At 41.3% G+C, this 15,461-nt stretch overlaps 1 long non-coding RNA gene across 1 annotated transcript; it reads right to left on the bottom strand.

Annotated features, from left to right (window-relative positions):
* Positions 1–9,652: 9,652 nt before the first annotated feature.
* On the bottom strand, positions 9,653–14,538 carry LOC140739010 (uncharacterized). The gene is made up of 4 exons (XR_012101533.1): positions 13,262–14,538; positions 12,638–12,811; positions 10,596–10,629; positions 9,653–10,510 (listed from the first exon to the last, which is right to left on the bottom strand). It is a non-coding gene; the product is annotated as an uncharacterized lncRNA (long non-coding RNA).
* Positions 14,539–15,461: the final 923 nt, after the last annotated feature.

Raw genomic sequence — 15,461 nt, 5'->3', positions numbered from 1 at the left:
GCACTGCCAGCGAAGGTGATAGATGCAGATATAATAGGGTCCTTTAAGAGAGTCTCAGATGGGTACATGGAGCTTAGGAAAATGGAGGGCTATGCGGTAGGGCAATTCTAGGTAGTTTCTCGAGTAGGTTACATGGTCGGCACAACATTGTGGGCTGAAGGGCCTGTAATGTGCTGTGGTTTTCTATGTTTCTACGTAAGTACACATATGTCACCATATACAACCCTGAAATTCATTTTATTGCAGGAATACTCAGTAAGTCCAATGACCATAATAGAATCGATGAAAGACCATGTGCAACAAGGCGGACAAACAATCAGTGTGCAAAAGACAACAAACTGTGTAAAAGCAAAAATAAAAATAATAATAATAATAAATAAATAAGCAATAGATATTGAGAACATGAGATGAAGAGTCCTTGAAAGTGAGTCCATTGGTTGTGGGAACGTTTCAATGAAATTATTCCCTCTGGTTCAAGAGCCTGATAGTTGAGGCCACTCTAACACTGGCCCATTCCAACAATGGGCACTCTGCTTACACCTCATTTCTTTTTATTGGCCCCTGCTGAGTGCTTGAAAAATCTCAATGACTGAAGCTCACTGAAAAGTTCCGAGAAACCCAAACTATTTTTAAAACTTGTGTAGCCTCACCAACAAACAACTCCTCATGGTGACTGGAGCCCACTGAAAAGTTCAAAAAGCCCCTTTAAGTATTTTGCTATAGTGTTATGGATCAAAAATGACTAATTACTAGAAAGTATGAATTACATAGGTAAAGGCACAGACATATTAGCACAAAGCAACACACACCAAATGCTGGAGGATCTCAGCAGGTCAGACAGCATCTATGGAAGTAAATAAACAGTTGATGTTCCGAGCTGAGACCCTTCATCTGCATTGGAAAGGAAGGGGGGAAGAAGCCAGAATAATAAAAGCTAGCTAGAAGCTGAAAGATGAAGTCAGGTGTGGAGCAAAGTTAATGGGCTGGAGATGGAGGATGATAAGAGAGGAGAGTGGACCATAGGAAAAAGGGAAGAAGGAGGGGCATCAGGGGGAGGTGATGGGCAGGTGAGAAGAAGCAAGAGGCCAGAGAGTGGGGAATAGAGGAAGAGGGGAGGGGGAGTGGAAAAAATTACCGGTAGAAGAAGTCGATATTCATGTCAACATATTAGCCCAATTGGTCTGTGCTGGAGTTCCTTTTCTGTGAGGGATATCCAATCTCCTGTCTCTTCCTTACTTATTTTAATATTTTGCATTCTTCTTCTTCAAGCAAATTTAATTTCTTTTAATATTGTTAGTGAACTGTTCTTCAATAAGTCAAGCTTTGTGGCAGAGTAACATCTTTCTGTTTCATTTTATTTTGAACATTTAAGTGTGTGCCTTCTCATCACCACACTATTATTGCTTAACCCAGTAGCCTTTTATAACCTTTTGCATATGTGTGGGATCACTCTCTCAGCTCTAATGTGAAAGCCCACACTTCGAAAGTTGCTCTTTATAAATATAACCATGCACTACACTAGCAAAAACACTCTGTCTTTTGATTTAATTTGATACAAACATCACAGAAATAGATATTGTCTTGCAACCTGACTATATTTTGCACAGTACTGTATTAGTCAATGTGGGGCAGAGAGTGAATCTGGTGGGAGCAAACGATGTTGTGAATGGTGAAGATGGAGCGCCATGGGAGTGGTATGGGACAGGTGGCAGAGAAGGAGTGCTGGTAGGGGGGAAATAGTATGGGTGCAGGCACACCCGGCCCTGAGACACCAGGCAAGGTCATTTGATTCCAAACAATTGTTCTATTGATCATTACAGAATGTCTCTCTGGTGCTTCCCACTCCCTCCCCTCTCCTTTCCCCCTTTCCCAACCATGATTCCCCTCCCTTCCCCCTTCCCACTGTCAGTCCACAACAGAGACCCATACCAGAATCAGGTCGTTTTCTTTTTAAGCGGCAATATGTAAAATTATGACAGTACTGTGCAAAAGTCTTAGGCACCCAAGCTGTATATATGTGCCTAAGACATTTGCACAGTACTGTATTTATGTTGAGCATTAAGCCCCACTGAGAATCTCCCAGTCATTTGCAGTTGGCTCACAATAGATCTGCAGTAACTCCAAGGAAAATCATCAGCCAGGAAATTTCTTTATTGATTTAATCACTAATACTTTTTCTCATTGGCAGGATAAAGACAGACCTGGAAGACTTGGAATGCAAGTTCCTAATTTATGAGGGTACGTTATAGAGTACACTTTCAACTGACCATGAAGGATTAAGATGTGTTCTCAGCAAGGCATGGACGTCAAGAACAAGGGTAAGGGTTGAGGGTTGGGGGAGGGATATAATCTTGAAAGAAGAACTAGATCATTTAGAAAAGAATTCAGGGGACATTATTTCATGCACAAAATTGTCAAAATCTGTGACCTTTGGGAAAAGTGGAACATTTTGGAAAAGATGGACTGATTTTTGTCACATTGTCAAGTGTATACCTTAGTGCAAGGGTTCCCATCTTTTTTTATGCCAGGGGCCCCTGCCATTAACTGAGGGGTCCATGGACCCGCATGTCAGGAACCCCTGCCTTAGAGTTCCTGCCTTAGATCGTTAACTGGAGTTGAAAGATCTGTGCTAATCAAATTCAACACAAACTAATATTTTAACTAAAGTTTGCAAAGGGTCCAAGGACAGTTATTTGTTGACATTGAAAAATAAGCCCTTGTTTCACTTCAGAGATCAGTTTGGTACCTGGTAATCGGCAGTAATGGAGGTCTATGGTCCTGGTGCAGGTCGATGGGAGTGGGCAGTTTAAATGGTTTGGCATGGACTAGATGGGCCAAAGGGCCCGTTTCTGTGCTGTACTTTTCTATGACTCTTTGACTCAAATAACTTGAGTAGCTCCAAACTCCATGTTGGACTCACTCCTACAAACTGCATCATATTGGTCAGTGAATTCCCCAAAATTGATCCGAGTGAAGCATAGGGTTCAAGTATTGTGGACCACCTTCAGCAGTAAGTATAGTCACTAATTTTGAAGCCCAGATCTCAAAGGGGTTTCCTTCAAATGAATGTTGGTAGATCTGCATCAGTATTGCATGGTTTTATTTGAGAATATTTCAAGCAGTTGATGCAGATACAATGGGGTGTGGGGGAGTCAGGAGACAGATATCCCCTCAATTTCACTGCTGTGCTTGTGGCCTTAATACAACCACAGTGAAAATTAACTTGGAGGTGGCAGGATGGTGGGATCAAGGACAACATCCAGTGCAGACTCAGCAAGGCTCAAAACACCTTCAGATCAATCAGCAACACATGGGGATCAAGCAAGTACAGTGTCCGCACCAAGGTGAAGCTGTACCAGTGCCGTGTTCTGTCTGCACTCTTGTATGAGTCAGAATACTGGCACATGACAGAGATTGACCTTGCCAAGCTGACATCATTCCACACCATGAGCCTTTGGAAGATCTACTGAACATTTTTCCAAGAAAGATCTCCGACCTCACCCTTCTCCTTCAGTGTCACCAAGAGGACACGGCCACCATCATCATGAGGAAATGTTGGAGGTGGATTGGGCCCATGAGGAGAAGAGAGACCAACTCCATCATCAAGATAGTACTTCATTGGACTGCTGAAGGGCAGAAGAAATGTGGGATACCAAAGAGAACTTGGTGTCATACCATAGAGACAGAAATGAGGACCCTGAATCACATGGGGCACAATAGAGGAGATGGCCAAGGACAGGCAGAAATGGAGGACCTTCATTGTTGTCCTAAACTCCAGTGACATAATGGGCAGTAAGTAAGTAAGTAAGTTAGCTGTCCAGGAACCATTGTGTAAAATTAGATGAACTGACACCCCAAGTGTGAAAGTGCGAGATTAGCTACAAGGGCACTGGAATAGTTTGTGGAGAGGTTTGTAAGATGTAAATATGGAACTGTTTACTCAATATTAGCAAGACCAAGGATCTGATTATTGACTTCAGGAAGGAAACCAGATGTCGATAAGCCAGTCTGATTTGGAGGATCAGAAGTGGAGAAGGTCAGCAACTTTAAATTCCTTGGTGTTATATTTTGGAAGTCCTCTCCTGGGCCCAGAAGTAAGTGCAATTATGAAGTAAACACAGCAACACCTCTGCTTCCTTAAGAGTTTGCGGAGATTTGGCATGACATCTAAAACTTTGACAAACTTCTACAGATGCATAGTGAAGAGTACATTGATTGGCTGTATCACAAGCTGATATGGAAGCACCAATGCCCTTGAATGTAAAATCCTACAAAAAGTAATGGATATAGCCCACTCCATCATGGGTAAAGCCCTCCCTACCATTGAGCACATATACATGAAATGCTGTTGCAGGAAAGGGAATCCCACCACCCAGGACATGCTGTCTTCTTGCTGCTGCCATCAGAAAGGAGGTATTGGGGCTCCAGGACTCACTCCACCAGGTTCAGGAACAATTACTACCCCTCAACCATCAGGCTCTTGAACCAAAGAGGATAACTTCACTCAATTTCGTTGGCTTCATCATTGAAATGTTCCCACAACCTATTGATTCACTTTCAAGGACTCTTCATCTTATGTTCTTGATATTTAATACTTAATTATTTGTTATTATTAATTCTATCTTTTTGTACTCGCACAGTTTGTTGTCTTCTGCACTCGGGTTGGATGCCCAAGTTGGTGAGGTCTTTCATTGATTCTGTTGCAGTAATTATTCTATAGATTTATTGAGTATGCCCATAAGAAATGAATCTCAGGGTGACATATATGTACTTTGATAATAAATTTACTTTGAAGAATTGAAGTTTCAGGCATAAGCCAAAGGAGATGTCTGAAAGGACATTTGAATTGATAGGTGAAGGAGCACGGCAGCAGAGGCAGCTGAATCAACACTATCTAAATGCTTTTACTTTACACTGGGGGCTTCTCCCAGTCTGTATTCTAATTGGAGAGATAATGAGCATGAAGCTTAATTGTCTCATGCCTCCAGATTTCCAGATCAGATTTTATGTATGTGGCAGAACATGCAGTTTGTTGGCCTTGGACACAACCCCGAATTTTATAGGAAGTCTGGAGAGAATATGTTTTAGTCACTGAGTGGGTGATTATTGACCCCATACTGGAAACACTAATGCATATATAGTGATGACACAGCCCAGTTTACACCCCATTATAATTCCTGTGTTGGAATCACTCTGCTCATATAATACCCTGAGATTGATTTCACGTTCAGCTTGTGGAGACCCAATTGTTGTTACGTGTGATTGTTAGCTTAACATAACAGATGTGCACAAAAACTTAAGCAGATGGAGCTGTCTATTTGGATTGAACCAGGACCTTTGGCCTGACATGTCAAATGTCAAAGTTCATTGGCATCAAATGAGCCTGCATTATTCATTTCTGCGCTAGAGATAGAGAGATGTTTCACTGATGATACTATCTTTAAAGGTGTGTATAAATTATTCAGTTGAGCAGTCTGAGTAATATCTGAAATATTAATTTTTTCTTGCTTCGTGCACTTTAAGAAAATTGGAATTTCTTAAAAACTATTGTGCATTTTCACACCTTTGATAAATGATTGAAAGAGCATACTTGAGATTTCTTAAAAATACATTAAAACACAAGTTCAAGCAAAATTGAACTGAAATATTACAGTTCTTGCACACTTTCAGTGCTGTTAAGATTCCCTGCATGAAGGAGTTAGCATGAAGGAGTGGACTCAAGTGGATCAGAATTAAATTGCAGCTTGAGCTGTCAGGAAATTAGTATTGATAGTGTTTGCGAACTCTGTCAAGTTCTGCTCATAACGTGTTGTTCATAGTTGACATACTGGGGAAGCTATTCAAGTTTACTCCAGGCATTTGAATGGCTATACAAATGGAAACTATTGTTGTTGTAGCTGGGGCTCATGTTCTAAAGATTAATGAAATGTAAAGTTTTCTGTTTACTCCTTCTCCTCGTTATCCCCTTAAAGAGGACGATATTCTAAAGTTCAATGCTTAAGTTTATTTTCAAAGTAAATTTATTAGCAAAGTAGTTATATGTCACAGTATACAACCTTGAGATTCATTTTCTTGCAGGCATTCACATTAGTACAGAGAAATACAATTGAATCAATGAAAACTACAAGCAGAAACTGACAAATAACCAATGCGCAAAAGAGGGCAAACTGTACAAGTAAACAACGAAACAAATAAATAATGCTGAAGAGTCCTTGAAAGTGAGTCTGTAGGTTATGGAATCTGTTCAGTGTTGAGGTGAATGAAGTTGTCCATGCTGGTTCAGGAGCCTAATGGTTGAAGGGTAATAACAGGTCCTGAACCTGCCGGTGTGGGGCTTAAGGCTCCTGTAGCTCCTTCTCAATGGCACCAGCAAGAAAAGACTGGTTCATAGACCTCCGCTTTCTTCCCCCTGTATTCAATGATCAGCTCTTTGGTTTTGCTGACACAAAGTGAGAGATTGTTGCTGTGGCTCCATTCAGCCAGATGCTCACTCTCACTCTTATATGGTGATTTGTCAATACCTTTGATTCCGCCAACGACAGTGTTGCCATCAGCATCTTTCTTTTCAATACCAAGTCAAGTTCAAGCAAGTGAAGTTTATTGTAATTTAACTGTACGCACATATATAACATATATAACCATTTAATGTAATGTTGATTCATTTTCATGAACTTCAGTTCAGAATGCTCTTTGCTTACTTTTATTGTTTGCATGATTTGTTTTCTTTTTTGCACGTTGGGTGTTTGATGGTCTCTTTTTTAATGGGCTCTGTTGGGTTTTTTTTTAGATTTGTGGCTGCCAGAAAGATAATGAATCGCAAGGTTTCATATAGCATACCTACAATGAACTTCGAACTTTGAACGTAACCTGTCTCATTACCAATTGCATTGACCAGGAGCAAATTGATTATATCCTGGAAATTGTTAGAAGGGAAATAATTTGAATTTAATCTTTATTGTAAACATTAAAAGGTAATGCACAGACTTTAAAGTTTGCAAGAGGACACAATTCAGCAAAATAATTTAAACTAATTTAATTTCCCAGTGTGCATTTTACGCAATGAGAATATTTGTTTTTCTCCTTAATTTACTGGAAATGCTGAACTTTATTTATTGCATGGTCTTTCCATTCTGCACTATTTTTATTGGAGTCCATTTTTATATGAGATATGTTTGACCAATGTTATTTTGGAGTCAGTAATTTAATCCCAGACACAGGAAAAATAAATACTTGTTCTGTGCTACGATGGACTAATGACATTAGCATGCAAAATGTAAGTTACGTATGTGCTTGCAGTCGGTATAAAAATGGGATCTTTGTTGTGCAATTTAATATGGAATTAGAAGTGAATAATTTTACCAGTGCACAGAGGCTCACATTGCAATACTTGTGTGGCACAATCTGAAAAATTACAGGCAATTATCTTCTTTCAGCATGTTTCACCTCTCCACCTCTGATGAGTCAGTTCTCATTTATCAGTAACTTTAAATTCCTTGGTGTTACTATCTCAAAAGACCTGTCCTGGAGATCATTGGTTCTGGGAACATCTCAATAGATGAGTGTAATTATCCTCTTTTGTTCAAGAGGGGTAGTACTGTTCTTGCTGCTGCAAGTCCTGAGGCTCTTGTGCCTTCTACCCAATGGCAGCAGTGAGAAAAGAGCTGTCATATAAATGTAATTGCAAAGAAAGCACAACAGTGCCTCTACTTCCTTAGGAGTTTGCGGTATGAATTTGGCACGACATCAAAACCTTTCACAGACTCCTATAGATGTGCGGTGGAGAGTGTATTGACTGCCTGCATCACGGCCTGGTATGGGAACACTAATGCCTTGTAGCGGTAGTGGTTTCGGCCCTGTACATCTCGGGTAAAGCCCTTCGTTGAGCACATCTTCATGAAACTCTGTTGCAGAAAAGCAGCATCCATCAGCAAAGATCCTCACCACCCAGTTCATGCTCTTTTCTCGCTGCTGCCATCGGGTAGAAGGTACAGGTGTCTCAGGACTCACACCACCAGGTTCAGAAACAGTTACTACCCCTCAACCATCAGGCTCTTGAAAAAAAGAGGATAACGACACTCACTTTTCCATCCATTGAAATGTTCCCACAACCAATGATCTCACTTTAAGCACTCTTTATCTTATTCCATGCTCTCGTTAATTTATTGCCATTTACTTATATTTGCAACTGCACAGTTTTTGTCTTCTGTGCTCTACTTGGTTGTTCATTGTTCCTGCTATAGTTGCCGTTCTATAGATTTGCTGAGTATCCCCGCTGGAAAATAAATCTCAGGATCGTATGCGATGGCATACGTGTATTCTGATAATAAACTTACATTGACTTTGTCTTAACTTGTTATTTGAACCTATTAAATATTCAATTAGTGACAAAACTGAATGACAACTGAACCAAATATAACCGAGGTTGGATGAATCAGGAAGCGAAATGCTTCAGTCATTAATGCAATCAGAAATATTATAATTTCAAAAGGCAGGTAGTCCAACAAATTCTGACAAAGACAATTTAATATTGAATAATATTCTAGAAATTGAATATTAAAAATGTTTTTCCACCAGAGCACTTGTATCCTCAACAATATTTATCAAAGCACCCATGTGACTGTTATTAGCCTTTTTGAGAACACATAAACACATAATATTTAAGTAACGGCACATTTTCACGTACAAACGGAAAGTGTTACTCTATTCAGCTGTCTGTCAAATATCCTTGTAAAAATTATAGTCAAAATGAGAGTTTACACAATTACCCACTTCAAATTCAAGGATCTATTCCAGTTTTTTTTCCGATGTGTCTAGATTGAATGCTGGACAGCCACACTGGGCTGCTTGAGTTAAATTTCCAGCCAATGACATTTGAAATAGCCCCTTCATTGGCCAAGTTTTGGAACACTTTTTTGGCTCAATTATAATATGGAAAATTACACTCCACCGGGGAGGAGTGTGAGGGAAAAAAACTGGCAGTACCCACCTTGATCTGGAACCTTCTGCCGAGCAATTATGGGCAGAATTCTTGGCTACCCAAAAACCTTCTATGCCATCCAGTCTGAAGGCAACATTGCAGTGCTGATGTGCCAGGGAAATTATTATGTAAGATTAAAATGTTCTGAGAATTCAAAACTGTTGTAATTAACCTTGAAATCAAATTTGCAATCTTGTTATTGTGGTAGATGCAGTTTGTCCCTGACATTTTAGCTAGTAAAGGGCTATTTAATAAGATACACTCAAAGTGTGCTCATGGTTATTTGTCAAGCTTAGTCTGGTGATTTAAAGGATTAAACAAAAGGTCATTCTTGTTGAAGAAACTCTTTTCCAATGTATTTTCTCATATGAACATCTTGAGGGCAAATTCAAGAAGATTGAAACCAGGCTTTTCATACTGAGTGCAAAGCTTAAACACGAGGAAATCTGCAGATGCTGGAAATTCAAACAACAACACATACAAAATGCTGGCAGAACACAGCAGGCTAGGCAGCATCTATAGGGATGCTGCCTAGCCTGCTGTGTTCTACCAGCATTTTGTGTGTGTTGTCAGTAAAGCTTAGAATGTTTGCTGGACATTCTGACCAAGTATGGAACGGCCATCTTTTTTGGAGTCAGCCTCTGTCTCTGGGCACAGGGCAAAATGAAGCAGGAGTTAATAATAATAATAACTTCATTTATACAGCATCATTCATACACTAAGATGCAGGCTCAAAGTGCTTTTTCATATAGATTGTTAAAATAAATCAGTATGGTCATAAAATACAAATGGTTCTAATAGTTCCATTTAGTATCAGAGAATTTATAAAGTATACAATCTGAAATTCTTACTCTTCACAGAAATCCACGAAACAAAAATCCCGAAGAATGAAAGACAGAAATAGCAGAACCCCAAAGTCCCCCCTCCCCCTTCGTGCACAAGCATCAACCATCCCCCCCACTCCCACTTGCACAAGCAGAAGCACAACGCCACTCCCCCCATACAAACAATAGCAAAAGCCTCCAAAGAGATCTTGATCTAGAGTCCATTAAAAACTACAGTGCGTCACCCAGCACTTTGATATGTCAGTCAGGCTTTCTCTCATCTGCGAGGGAGAGAGTGATTGCTCCAGCAACAACAAGAGTGGGAGATCGGCAGCTCGGTGTTCCGATGTTACAATCTTCTGTATGGCTTTTCCGAGTCCCCTGACCCGAGGGTCGGCAGGCTCTCACTCACCATCAAAACAGAGAGAGAGAGTGAGAGGATTGGGGCCTTCTTCCAACAGCAGCGCACACCGCCTGTTGTCTCGATGTTTCAGTCTCCCACGACAGTTCAGTTGCTAAAATCAGTGTGGAATTGGGTCGTCTGCTCACTGATTTCTGACACCGAGCCCCAAGGGTGCACGTCTTCAAGGCCACTCCTGGAGCTATCGAAACGCCAGCCCACATGGCCAGTACGAGAACCCACTGCTCACGGAGAACCGTAGTTTGAGCTGTAGCTATCAGTCACAGACTCCGACGGGACCCCAGCCACCTTAAAAAGAAAAGAAAGACATGGCAAAAGAAGAATAAGCTGTTTTGAGAATGAACTGGAAGAAGTTGCCTGGGTCTACACAAACCTCTGGTGGCATCTTTTCTAGCTCCTCCCCTCATCTCGAGATAATAATAAAAGAAAATATTAAAAATCATATGTAAAAATAAGCAATATATAGAATAAAATGTAATTGAATATACCAAATTATATAAATATAATCAACATCAACTAGCATTAAGTAATAATAATAAACATAAGAAAGTCTGCAGATGCTGGAAATCCAGAGCAACACACACAAAATGCTGGAGGAACTCAGCAGGTCAGGCAGCTTCTATGACCAAAACCCTTCTTCAGAACTTCAGGACAGGCTATAAGTAGGCCAAATTGAAAAAGTAGGATTTGAAAAATTGAGAGTTTGTAGCAGTTTAAAAAGCAAGGCAGGTTCTGATTAACATTAATGTTTCTTATCTATCACTTATAAAAAGTAAATCATAAACTATTAAGTATGATTAAAATGAAGGTAAACAAACTGTTGGTTTGGAATTGAGAAAAGAAACCCACTCCAGCCCTTTCCCTTCCCACCCACCTGGCTTCACCTTTTACTCTCTCGCTATCCTCCCATCCCTCCACCCTTCACATTCTCACTATCCTCCCATCCCTCCACCCTTCACATTCTCACTATCCTCCCATCCCTCAACCCTTCACATTCTCACTATCCTCCCATCCTTCAATCCTTCACATTCTCGCTATCCCCTATCCCTCCACCTTCACATTCTCACTATCCTCCCATCCCTCCACCCTTCACATTCTCACTATCCTCCTATCCCACAACCTTCACACTCTCACTATCCTCCCATCCATCCACCTTTCACACTCTCACTATCCTCCTATCCCTCCACCTTTCACATTCTCACTATCCTCCTATCCCTCCACCTTTCACATTCTCACTATCCTCCCATTCCTCCACCCTTCACATTCTCACTATCCTCCCATCCATCCACCCTTCACATTCTCACTATCCTCCTATCCCTCCACCTTTCACACTCTCACTATCCTCCCATTCCTCCACCCTTCACATTCTCACTATCCTCCTATCCCTCCACCCTTCACATTCTCACTATCCTCCCATCCATCCACCCTTCACATTCTCACTATCCTCCTATCCCTCCACCCACCTGTTTATTCTAGCCTCATCCTGCTTCCTTCGGAGTCCTGAAAAAGGATTTCAGCCCGAATGTTGACTACTTGTTAATTTCCATAGACACTGCCTGACCTGCCGAGTTTCTTCAGCATTTTGCGTGTGTTATTCTACCGTTTCTTGTTCAATGAATGCCTTTAGTTTTCCTTTTTACCTGGCTCCATTATCCTCTCTTTCTCTCCTCCTTTCCTCTTCTCCTAACTGAGAGTGGTAGAGAGGGGATGGGGAGAGTTAGGGTGGGGAGTGCAGAGTGGTAGAGAGGGGATGGGGAGAGTTAGGGTGGGGAATGGAGAGTGGTAGAGAGGGGATGGGGAGAGTTAGGGTGGGGAATGGAGAGTGGTAGAGAGGGGATGGGGAGAGTTAGGGTGGGGAATGGAGAGTGGTAGAGAGGGGATGGGGAGAGTTAGGGTGGGGAATGGAGAGTGGTAGAGAGGGGATGGGGAGAGTTAGGGTGGGGAATGGAGAGTGGTAGAGAGGGGATGGGGAGAGTTAGGGTGGGGAGTGCAGAGTGGTAGAGAGGGGATGGGGAGAGTTAGGGTGGGGAATGGAGAGTGGTAGAGAGGGGATGGGGAGAGTTAGGGTGGGGAGTGCAGAGTGGTAGAGAGGGGATGGGGAGAGTTAGGGTGGGGAATGGAGAGTGGTAGAGAGGGGATGGGGAGAGTTAGGGTGGGGAGTGCAGTGTGGTAGAGAGGGGATGGGGAAAGTTAGGGTGGGGAATGGAGAGTGGTAGAGAGGGGATGGGGAGAATTAGGGTGGGGAGTGCAGAGTGGTAGAGAGGGGATGGGGAGAGAGGGTGGGGAATGGAGTGCACTAGAGAGGGGATGGAAGATTGGGAGTGGCAGTTAGGGGAAGGGCAGAAAGAGATAGACAAAACATGGGAGGATGGGCTGATGGAGAGAGGAGATGCAGAGGAGAGCGTTTTTGCCTACTTGTTTCTGTGTTAACATTGGACCTCCTTGCGTTGAGTCTAGGACCTGGATCTGCTAAGACTGTGCAACAGCTGGTGTGGAGTAATCATCTTACAATAAAGGAACCCATGTACAGCCATCTTCCTCCCCTCAGAACTGGAATGGAGGTAAATCATCCTCAACTCCAAGGAATGTCTGTAAGACAAAAGTCATGTACTCAAGGATTGGGTTTCTGCAGGTGGTAACTAGGAGTATAAGGCTAGAAAAAGTGAGGGAAAAAGAAGGGAATGAGAGGGAAGGAGAGAGAGAGAGCAAAGAAGAGGAGGAGAAGGGAGAAATAGACAGGAAAGAAAGGGCAAGAGAGAAGAGAGGGAGAAGGGGTAAGGAAGGTAATGTGAGCGGGTGAGGGAGAAAGAGAAAGATTGGAATAAGAAAACTGAGAGGGAACGTTAAGAGAGAAAGTTGAGAAAGAAGATAAAGAGAGTGTGACAGGAATAGAAGCTAGAACAGGGAAGGGGAGAGAAATATGAGAGGAAAAGAGCATGTAGAGGAGAAATAGCAAGTCTGGAGAGAGAGATAAGTTTTAAGGAAGGGAGAGAGATTTAAGTTTTTTTTAATAGTGCAATTAAAACCATGCTGACTCACAATTAGTTTTTACAACTGCTCAGCAAACCTTGAAAACTTCCTCGGCAGGAGGGAAGATGACTCTCGGCTTCCCCATTGCAATTCTGGTAATATCACAGTTGCCAGTCAGGCATAAGAAAGAGTTTTTACTGAAACAGATCCAGATAGAGTTGTAAAATAGTTTTCTTCAGAGTTAATGCAAAGAGATGGCAAGAAATTGAGCTGTATTCCAAACATCTCCACTTATTACTTCAGGACACTTATTCTCTTACTTTTTGAGTTCTGAAGAAAGATCTTCAACCTGAAGCTTTAATTCTGTTTTTCCATCCACAGATTCTGCCTGACCTGTTTCCAATATTTTGTCCTTTAAGTCCTCAAAATGCTTAATGAATTACTTACTTGGTCTAGGGAAGGAAGCAGAGTAACTTCTTGGTAATCCACTTTTCCAAAGTTTCTATTGCTTAGAATAAGATCTTCACAGCCAGGGTCTGAATTACTCATCACTGATGCCTTAAGGTGATGCAGTCACCCTTACCACACCACCCCTCCACCCTTTATTCATATCACCATTGGCTTCACTTCATCAGATATGTTGCATGGAATCTTACTGCCTCATTGGTCCATTTTTTGTTCGTATTGGTCCTCTTTCTTTTGATGTGGAATAGTGGACCTCCAGAAACATTGCCAACACCTACAGTTATCACACTGAAGAGGGCTGGGTTTATCTATCTGATGAAGAGGGCTGGGTTTATTTCCTTATGCAAAAGGACCAAAATATCCTGGACTGGATTCAATGGGCTGGAAAATTATTTCATATAGTGTAATTTCTTCCTAATCTGTTCTATCACATCTCAGGCACAGGGAAGGTTATAGAAAAATGCTAGACACATATATGAGGTATATAGCTAGGATGCCTAAGACTTTTGCACACTACTGTAGTAATTTTATGTATTGCACTGTACTGCTGTTATGTAAAAGTCTTAGGCATTCGGGCTAGATATATGAGCCTCAGATTTTTGCACAGTATTTTTGCACATTTCTTATGGTCTTATATCAAACTATCAATTATCCTGTAAGTAATACAGGATTGTCTTTAATTAATATCTGGAAGGGTACCTTCATTCCCGCTATCACCAGGTTATGCTCTGTGTTTTCATCAAATCCATGCTGCTTAGCTTTAACTTCAACTCGGAGTGAGGTTCAGAGTGTTTTCTTCTCTACTACTAAGGCTTTACCACTGGCTTGAGGTTTGATAACCAACACCTCTAGGTTCAGGAACAGTCTTTACCCCTTAACCATCAGGCTCTTGAACCAGAGGGGATAATTTCACTCAACTTTACTCACCATATCACGGAAACGTTCCCACAAACTATGGACTCACTTTCAAGGACTTTTCATCTTAAGTTCTCGATACTTATTGCTTATTTATTTATTATTATTGTTGGTTTTTTTCTCAGCTCAAGCTGGTAAAACCTGAGCTATGGGGACAGCCAAACACACTCAATTCTCAATTGCTAGGAACTGTTGGACTACTCTAGTGGTGTTTAGTATTGTGGCTTTCTGGAGATTTACATAAATAATGCTGTGTAGGCCTAATTCTTTAATACTATTGTGTAGTGACTTTGGGTTGATACCAGTTGTAGATATTACTGTTGGGGCATTGTATACCCTGTTTATATCCCTAAGTCTTTCAGTTTCCTCTTTGAATTCAGCATACCTCTGGTATTTTTTAATTATTGATTTCTGTAGTTTATGAGTGTTTGGAATGGCTATATCTATTAAGTAAGTTGTTTTTGCTTGTTTATCCTGTGTTATTATATTGGAACGGTTATTATGGATTGTCCTATCAGTAATAATGGATTGATCGCAATATAACTTGTAGGAGTCTGACTCTAAAACTGGGTCAGGCTTGTATTTATAGTAAGGTATGGTTTCTTTTATCAAGCAGTGGTAAATCAAGGGAGCTGGACTTGTTGTGTTGTCTAGAAGACATTTTGCCATTCATCTGAGAAGCTTCTTCAGTTCTGATCCATGGTGGGTAGTTTTCTGGTTTATAAACTCTGAGTTGTTTAATGGTATAGCAACCACATGAGGGTTGTTATGAGTCGCAGAGACAATGAGAGGGCCATTTGTCTTATCTTTGCATGAATGGAGGTGTGAGCTACTGTGGGGACACCAGGGTAGTGATTTTAGGACTGCATTGTAAATAGCCGATTGGTGG

The sequence above is a fragment of the Hemitrygon akajei genome, chromosome 14 (genome assembly GCF_048418815.1).
Source record: "Hemitrygon akajei chromosome 14, sHemAka1.3, whole genome shotgun sequence".
Taxonomy (NCBI): Eukaryota; Metazoa; Chordata; class Chondrichthyes; order Myliobatiformes; family Dasyatidae; genus Hemitrygon; species Hemitrygon akajei.
The sequence above is the reverse complement of the archived record's forward strand: the minus strand, read 5'-3'. Positions and strand labels throughout refer to the sequence as shown.